Source organism: Macrobrachium nipponense, chromosome 36 (assembly GCF_015104395.2).
Source record: "Macrobrachium nipponense isolate FS-2020 chromosome 36, ASM1510439v2, whole genome shotgun sequence".
NCBI lineage: Eukaryota > Metazoa > Arthropoda > Malacostraca > Decapoda > Palaemonidae > Macrobrachium > Macrobrachium nipponense.
The window spans coordinates 29,750,828-29,759,124 of NC_087220.1; the positions used below are offsets into that span (position 1 = coordinate 29,750,828).

Consider the following 8,297-nt stretch of genomic DNA (forward strand, 5'->3'; position numbering starts at 1 on the left):
GTGTATGTGTGTGCAATATTTGTGTATTTTCAGAAGGAACGTAAAACTGAATTCGGTTACTGTGCCCCTCCCCATGAAAACAATTAATGCCCAGTGCAAATAGCCTAAGTAAAAAAAAACCGAAATCAATAGATCTTTGTAAGTTAGACCTAACCAAAGAGCCTAACATATACTTACCTGGCCTAACTATTCATAGTTTATTATGTTCTGTATGACCAAAAATGAATGGAACTATTGCCACACCAGTGTGACCATTCACTGCTCTTTTACGAAACTCCAATAGGCCCATTCGAAATTATCTCGATCTAACCTACCATGCAGTCTTACCTAGCCATTTTAATATTTTGTTGAGTTGTAAATAACTCACTGTCTTTCATAACCATACCTGTAACCATTCTTGTTTAAATCACCGCTTTCTAGGAGGCGATTTTTCATTTTTTGAACGTTCTCTTCTCCTCCGTCTTACTTTCCTCGGTGTGCTTGGTCCAGCGTTATCCCTGATCTAAGAGTATTCAGTCAGTCAATTAGTCATATGCTAGAAAATAGTCTTCACAAAACCTTTATGCATTTTTACATGAGCGTACCACCACCACCACACCTTCAGTGACACATCCATACTACATACCACCCGGAAACGGTTATTATTTACAAGTGTAAGACATGTTCATTCTGAACGTTTGCATCGATCGGAAAATGAGATTATTAAAAAAAAAAAAAAGTGGTTATGGCAGTTATCATATGGATTTTATAGTGGTGTAGCACTGACGGTAAAGGGCAGTTAGACGAAAAATATGTATTTCCATAAAATGTTTAAAAAGTCCCTACTTTTCAGATATTTTGCAAGGGCGTCCCTAAGGCAAGAAAAATTGGTTAAATGTCCCTATTTTCTAGGGACACGTCCCTATGGTTGGCATCAATGCAAAGCCCTGTTGGATCCAGGATATCAATATCGCAGTGAACATAAATTCAATAGTTTCATCGCATAATCTCAAGTGTAACACGTGAGCGCAGATGATACATGTCATTGCTAAATTTAAAGGTTAATTAAACCCAAAAATACAGCATGTCACAAATCTAATTTTCATTTTTAACTCAGAAGGAAATGACGTGAGTGAGGGACCTCATGAATATAACTTAAATAAATGAAGAGTTCATAATCAACATAATGTCTCTCCATTATTAATTATGATGGCACATGATGTCTGCACTGTGAAGTCTGGGAAAGGTGCTTGAAGGAATATGAAAGGAGACTTGGGTAGTTTACATATCCACGGACAGATCCTACACCTCCCAAAGCCATTATCCCAAATAACACAATGCATGGAATAAAAGTTGTCCAGAATTCCAATACTTACCCGAAAAGTCACTTATCCGACCAATTTACTCCAATTTTCTAAGTACCCAGTTGATGTGAACGGTGACATGGAAGTCGGAGCTCCCGTAGTTCTTGAGATGGCCGCAATCAGGTGGTGTACGTAGGACCGACCCCATCGCGGGAATTTTAAATCAAACCAATCCTGTATCAGGTAAACCCAGGTCATTCCCAAAGGACATGGATTAATTACTGCCAACCAATAAAAATGCGTCCCATGAATATGATTTCATACACCCATACCTTCTCTCACGGAATTCGTTTCTTTCCGTTGTTCACCGACGTCATGGATAGAAAACACATGAAGTATTGTTCCCTAAAAGTGTAACAGCAGACAAGTTCGGTAACTATACTCATTTGTATATTAGTATTATGATCGAGTTTCTCTGCAAACACCGAAGAATTTATGAAGTGGTTGTAAAGAGATGTTTCGTGTCCATTTTGGGCATTTCTGAATTTGATCAAGCATGTCTATCGCTCAAAAAACCGCCGACATCCCCCATCTCAGATTTGATTTCCCGGTCCGAAACAATAAGACAGGACCTTCTACCAGCGAGGCGCGTGATCCCCCACCCGTTTCAAAGAGGCCTTCATGGTCGTCGGACATCAGCGACTTTGAAATTGGAATAAGGTAAGTTGTAATATTAATTTTTGTTATCGTAAACTAGTGTTTCAGTCAGTTCGAAGCCAGTACCGAAGCATGTGTATGAACATGCATGATACCGCCATTTGTATGTAAAGTGTAGGTCAGTCGTGGTAACGAGTAAGGTGTTTAATGTTACAGTTATGAGGGATTTATAGCCTAGGCTAGTCGTGCCTTTGTATGTATTGTGGCTAATTCTCTGTAACCCCACCCCTGTGGCTAGTGCGCGTGGCACAACATTACCTCTTGCCAGAACATAACGAGCTTGCCAAGAATATTTATATGCAGATTAGCGCGAAGCGCCGTTCCACCACAGCCTTACTGACAGCACACGTAACATATCACCGTTTACAACGAATTTATCAGTAATGCCGGTTAGTGGTAGCCTAGGCTAGTCTGTCATTTACATGTAAAGTAGTGGTTCAAAGTTTTGTATGCAAAGTAAGAGGTCCTAGCATCAATTTAACTGTAATATCGGTTAGTGGTAGCCTAGGTAGTCTGTCGTTTTACATGTACAGTAGTGGTTAAAAGTTCTGCAAAGTAAGGGGCTCCTAGGCTAGTCTAGGTCAAACTTGTATGCAAAGAAAGAGGTCAAACATTTGTATGCAGAGTAAAGGGTCAACCATAACGAAACCGTAATATGTACATTTATTGTATCTCGACACCGGGAATTGAGTTTCGGACGCCGTAAAAGTCCATTCCAGGCCGTTTCCCCCCACCCAAAAAACCCTGGTTTCCCACTGGGTCCCATTTACCATTTGATTTTTTTTTTCTTTTTTTTATGATTTATTTTCACTGGGTCAACTACAAAATCTTTGTTATTAACAATTATAATGTTCCCCTTCTCATTTCCAAATATGCATTATACATGTAGTTACTTAATTTAAAGATTTTTTTCCACGAAAATCGATCGTCTGCGGATATGTAGTCGTTCCGGAGACTCAATAGGAAGGTGTCCATACAAAGACAAACAATAACCAGGATGCCTTCAAAGAAACGATTTGACTCGAGTCTGCTCAAAGAGGACATTAGCCTATAGTCTCATGTCTCGGACAAACGGAAGAAAGCAGATGGTGTTTGTATCACCTATTTCTTAATGTAAATATTCTCTCTATCTCTCTCTCTCTCCTCTTCTACATTCGCAATTGAATGAGTCTTCAGATTCGTCGGGCAGGCCTTGTAACTCCTTTCTGCCTGGGCCACCAATCCCTCCGCCAAGGTAAGTAGTTTCACCTAACCAGCCGACGACCGCCAAAAACAGCTGACGATCTTGTGACTGTTATGCCTCGACCCAATGTGCCCTGCGACCACCCTCAGTCTCTCCTGGCTTCCCAACTTCGCTATGTCTGCGTCTTATCCCGAACATCTTCAATTTGCCACCACCAATCCGGTCACATTGCTGGATTTAGGTATCCTATGTAATGACGAAGTCATTACTTGTATATTAATGAAAGTGGTCTCCTGGGCGATTTCGGTGGTGATTGGGAAAAGAGTAAAGAAGGCGCAATCAGCCTCATGAAGCATGGCGACACTTTCCAATGGTGGTTTGACGTACGTCGTTGTCGGAAACTCAAAGTTTATTCAGACTGGTTCCTTCTTCTCAGGTTCACATATCCTGTCCTTCAAGACTTATTTTAGTCGATCCATTGCTGGATTCACGAACTTCCCCAGAAATATGTATGGTCTTTCAAGTTGTTCCCGATAGATCTTGCAGAAAATACTCCTCCCAATTTTAATAGAAAAACATACATCCAGAGTCAACCGTAATTTCAGATTGTTGGAAAGCATACCACACTAAAATTTTAAGTCAGCATTTCAAAAAACACACCCAAACGTTAATCACTCCCTGCATTTTGTTGATCCCGATGATACATGCATACACACAAACACAATAGAATCTACATGGCAGGTGTTGAAAACGTAATGTTTTGCCTAGAAGTGGTATAGTAAAAAATTTGTATAATTCATATTTTCGATGTATTGCATTAAGAAGCATTAACTGTCAAATGTAGGTTGCCATTCAAACCTTTTCTAGAATTGATTAAACGTGCTTATCCCTTAAATAGAGTACTTTCAAACAGCCATCAAAATGTTGGTCTAATTTCACCAAAAACCTAACAATCGCTAGACGCCTCCGTACAAACGGATCCGTCATATATGCGCCTGTTTAATCCCCCAATTTCATCTGGCCAGATCCCGTCAAAATCAGTCAATCTAGCCCCGAAGAGAGGAAGATTCGAGTCGTCCGAGTCAGCAATTTCCGACTTGTCCGACGATCCTGATTTCCGATAAGGTAAGTGTGGTTTTTACAGTTTTTCAATCAAAGAATTTTATGTGCTTTGGGGGGGGGGGGGGGTCCTTGGGGGGCGAAGTCCCCCCAGCCAAGGTAAGGCAGAGTTTTCTAGGTGTAATTAGGTAGGTCGGGGCTGGTTAGGTCAGGACCTGGCACTATCAGAAATGTTTTTTTTCCTTGTGTTCACAGGGTGCCTGGGGGGGCGTCCAGGGGGGCAAAGCACCCCTGGCCGGGTTATTAGCAGTGGCGGCTCGTAGCTAAAATTAGTGGAGGTGCTGCTCCAGAAAACATTTAGCTTGTTTTAATATTGTGTGAAAGGAAACGAACAGACATAAAAAGAAAATTTATTCAAAAACCTAATTGTTACTCTTCAATAATATTTTAAAAATCATCCCTGGCAAACTAAAAACCCTATAGAAAATAAGAGCGACGCAAGAACACGCCCATTCACAACAACAGCTGAGACAAGACTGTGTCGCAGGCAGTCCAGGCCTCCTTTCCCCCACTCGGGAAGCCCTCCCCCTTTCTCCCGCCATTCCTATAATTATATTGTGTTTAATGTAATTTGCATGGTTCTAGTGCGTTTGTATTACTGTGTGTAATGTTAAGTTCAGCACTCTGACGCAGTGATGAGTTTCTTCACATGCATGTCCATGTGTTTGTTTGTTATGACTTATGTGTGGCTGGCGTCTGATAGGGGGGGCTGCAGTCTCACAGTCCCTATTGACGAGCCGCCACGCTGGTTAGGGCATGCATGCATCTTTAGTTAGCTAGGCCGTGTATCTCATGCCCGGACATTCACTTAGGATAACAGCCCCCAGGCCAGGTTAGGGCACGTGTTCTAAGTAAGCTTAAGTAGGTCATTTGGTTAGGGTCATTTTAGTTAGGCACTCCAATGACTTCAAAAGTGTATCCGAACTTTGCATAATCTTTACCTTTTTTCATTTTCTTCTTTAGTACAGTAATGCCCCAAAGGATTGCGCTGTTTATGCCTATGTAGTGTCCATATTCTAACAATACACCATCCTTCTATTTCAGAGCAATAAAAATAGGTCTATGGACTGTTTGTGGGTCACTAGAGCCGTTAGTCACTTCGTCTATTCCCCTGGAAATTACGTCATCCGATGTGGATGAGGACGACGACAAGTTAAGCAGACGTGGGCGAGGATGGAACGAAACAATGGGCCAGGATTGATGTGACAGACGGCTTTAGAGACGTGGGACGAGCGAGGGTCAGTTACCATAAGAAACGACCAGGCTACGTCTCGGGGAGACGACTATGAGCGTGTGATAGAGGCTTAGGGTAAAAGGGGATGCAAGAGCCATGGAGGTTCCGAGTGAAAAGGATACAAGTGACGTGCCATTGACGAGTCGTACAAAGTCTTAACGACTTGACCAGAGCGATGTACCGCGAGACCTAAGCCCAGGTGTCGGAAGGACGAATAGAAAACGTAGTTGTTGTTGTTGTGAGTATAAGGGGAAACTCATGTAAAGCTATCTCGGGCCAGCTGAGTCATGCGCTTGCAACGGTCATATGAGAAGTAGGAGTTGAAGTAACTTGTAAAAGTGTTGCACATTTTAAAGATTGATTTCTTTGTTGTTTTCCTTGTTTTGAAGGGTGATCACCTGCAGTGGGGCGTGAGGGTTGCTGGCGACCGGGGGCAGTCTTTATTAGCACCCCCATGGTGTGGGCGGCTGGGGAGAGGACTATTTTTATTGAGTGTGCTAATCTATATATTGTAAATGTACTATTTGTTACCAACATAGAAGTTAATACTAAAAAAAAAAAAAGATTTTGTGGTAAAGACTGAATAGTTATAATGCCTGGAAAGAAAACTGATAAGAATAAAGATGAATGAGTTCACTAACTATGAACCTTACTTTTCTTCAAATAATGTTTAACATGCGTCAAAATAATGAAAACAAAAAGATTCAAGGTGATGGGATGCTTAGGATCAACCCATATGCAAGGAAAATAAAACTGTATAAATGTATTAAAATGTGAAGATAATTAGACAGATATTGACAACAGAAAACCAAACTAAACAAAGAAAAGGATTGACAATGAATTGTAGGACATTAAGTATTGATGCACGTTACAATGTGTTTACAGGTTTATCTTATAGCTTTGCAGCCACAAAATTTGTCTATCACGTCATCAAAGTTTATTTTGTTTGCAATATCTTGCTCTACACTTAGTAGAGTTAAAGCTGACAATCTCTCTTGCCCATAGATGTTCACAGATGCGGTAAGATAGTTTCAACTTACTAAAATGATCGCTCATAACTAGCAATTGATACTGCAATGGTCAGCAGTATCTAAGTCTCCTTTCATATTCTGCAAGCAACATGATGCTCATACATCTCAGTGCAGACACCATTTGCTTTAATTAATTAATAATGGAGAGACGTTATTCGAATCAAAGGTGTTTAGACGTTAAATAAAGGCATATTTATGACAGGAAGAAGATAAGGAAGATATTATAATAGTGCCTGATATTTCTGTTCTCAAGTGAAATTTGATATTCTTTAACAGAATAACTACATGAATCTTTTGTGTGTGTGTGTGTACGATATAATAATTGATTGGATAAAATGATAAAAGCAGATACATTTTGCAGATTCAATTCATAAGAAAATTTTATTAACTATTTAAAGCTATAAAATATTTATAAGGTTTTTCATTCACGAAAATTAGTATACGTAGATTTTATGTCATTCTAAATTCTAATTTAGGTATAGCAACCATACAATGTTTCTGATGTTTGTCCCCAACAATTACTGCTTGACATGCGATGACACCAGAGAATGAATGGATACTACTTCGATCGACTGTCTTCGATACTGATTATCCTGAATAATATATATATATATATATATATATATATATATATATATATATATATATAATATTATGCAGTGAAACTGCAATAAAGAAAAAATAGAAAGGTACATTAGCATTTCTTCAATAGTTCCATATACTATTCAGCTGATTCAAATATTTCTGGAAAGAACAACGTATTTGTATATTGTGTACAAATATTATACAATTACATAATTATACCTTTAATTTACATAAACTGAAAGAATACATTGGAAAATCGGAAAGAAAACAAAGTGATCTAGTTCATTGTAATAAACATAATGTATATATGAATATTTTTTCCAGGGTTTCGGGAGGGGCCCCTTGGAAGTGCCCCTCTTGCCCATCAATAGAGGATAAATAAATGGCCAATCACATGTACCTTCAGGCAAAGGAACTTAGACAAGATCATGGAAAGCCATGGTACAATAGCTATCTATGGCACAGTCCAAGTTGGAGAACAAGGTTTGAGTTTTCCAAGCAGTCTCTCCTAGAAGGGTTGCCTTCCAAGGCTGAATAAAGTGTCTTTTTATTTTACCCTAAAACTCCTTTATTTTCGCTCCGTTTCAGGGACGACAAAATCTCCAAAACCAGCTTGATAACAGAGCATGAAAAATAACTGGTTCCAACCAGTTAAATAAGATAAATTAGAAGAACTAAGGAATGATATGAATAAGATAAAATCGTTATCCTTAAAACAGCTTCCTAATATCTACAAAGACTTCCTTAAATAGAGGCGCAATCGGCAGTTAATGGAGGCTGGTGGTCCTCTCATTGGCAATTGTTTCATCAGTTTCTTTCTGATGCAAAATTTCAATAATAAATTTGGAAAAGTTCCAGAAATACCCACTTGATTAGATCGGAGGCTTCAGTGTCACTCTCTCTCTGGATTCTCGCTGACAGTAATAATAATAATAATAATAAAAGCTTTAGTGTTATTATTCCCAAAGTAAAGCAATTTTCCTCTTAATAACAAGAAGTATTGTCAATAGATAACTAATTAAGAATTACTAACAATCCCTTCTTGACATTATGACTCCAGCCAGGTGACACGAGGATGAGTTTAGCTTTTGTCTGGTAGGGAGATTTTTCAAATTGTGTTAATCCCCTTTGCTATGGGTGCTAGG

The 8,297-nt window shown here is 39.3% G+C and overlaps 1 long non-coding RNA gene across 1 annotated transcript; it reads left to right on the plus strand.

The window, feature by feature from the left end:
* The first annotated feature begins 1,918 nt into the window (after positions 1–1,918).
* LOC135203296 (uncharacterized) lies at positions 1,919–5,478 on the plus strand. The gene is made up of 3 exons (XR_010311904.1): positions 1,919–2,003; positions 4,209–4,308; positions 5,347–5,478. It is a non-coding gene; the product is annotated as an uncharacterized LOC135203296 (long non-coding RNA).
* The last annotated feature ends 2,819 nt before the right edge of the window (positions 5,479–8,297 follow it).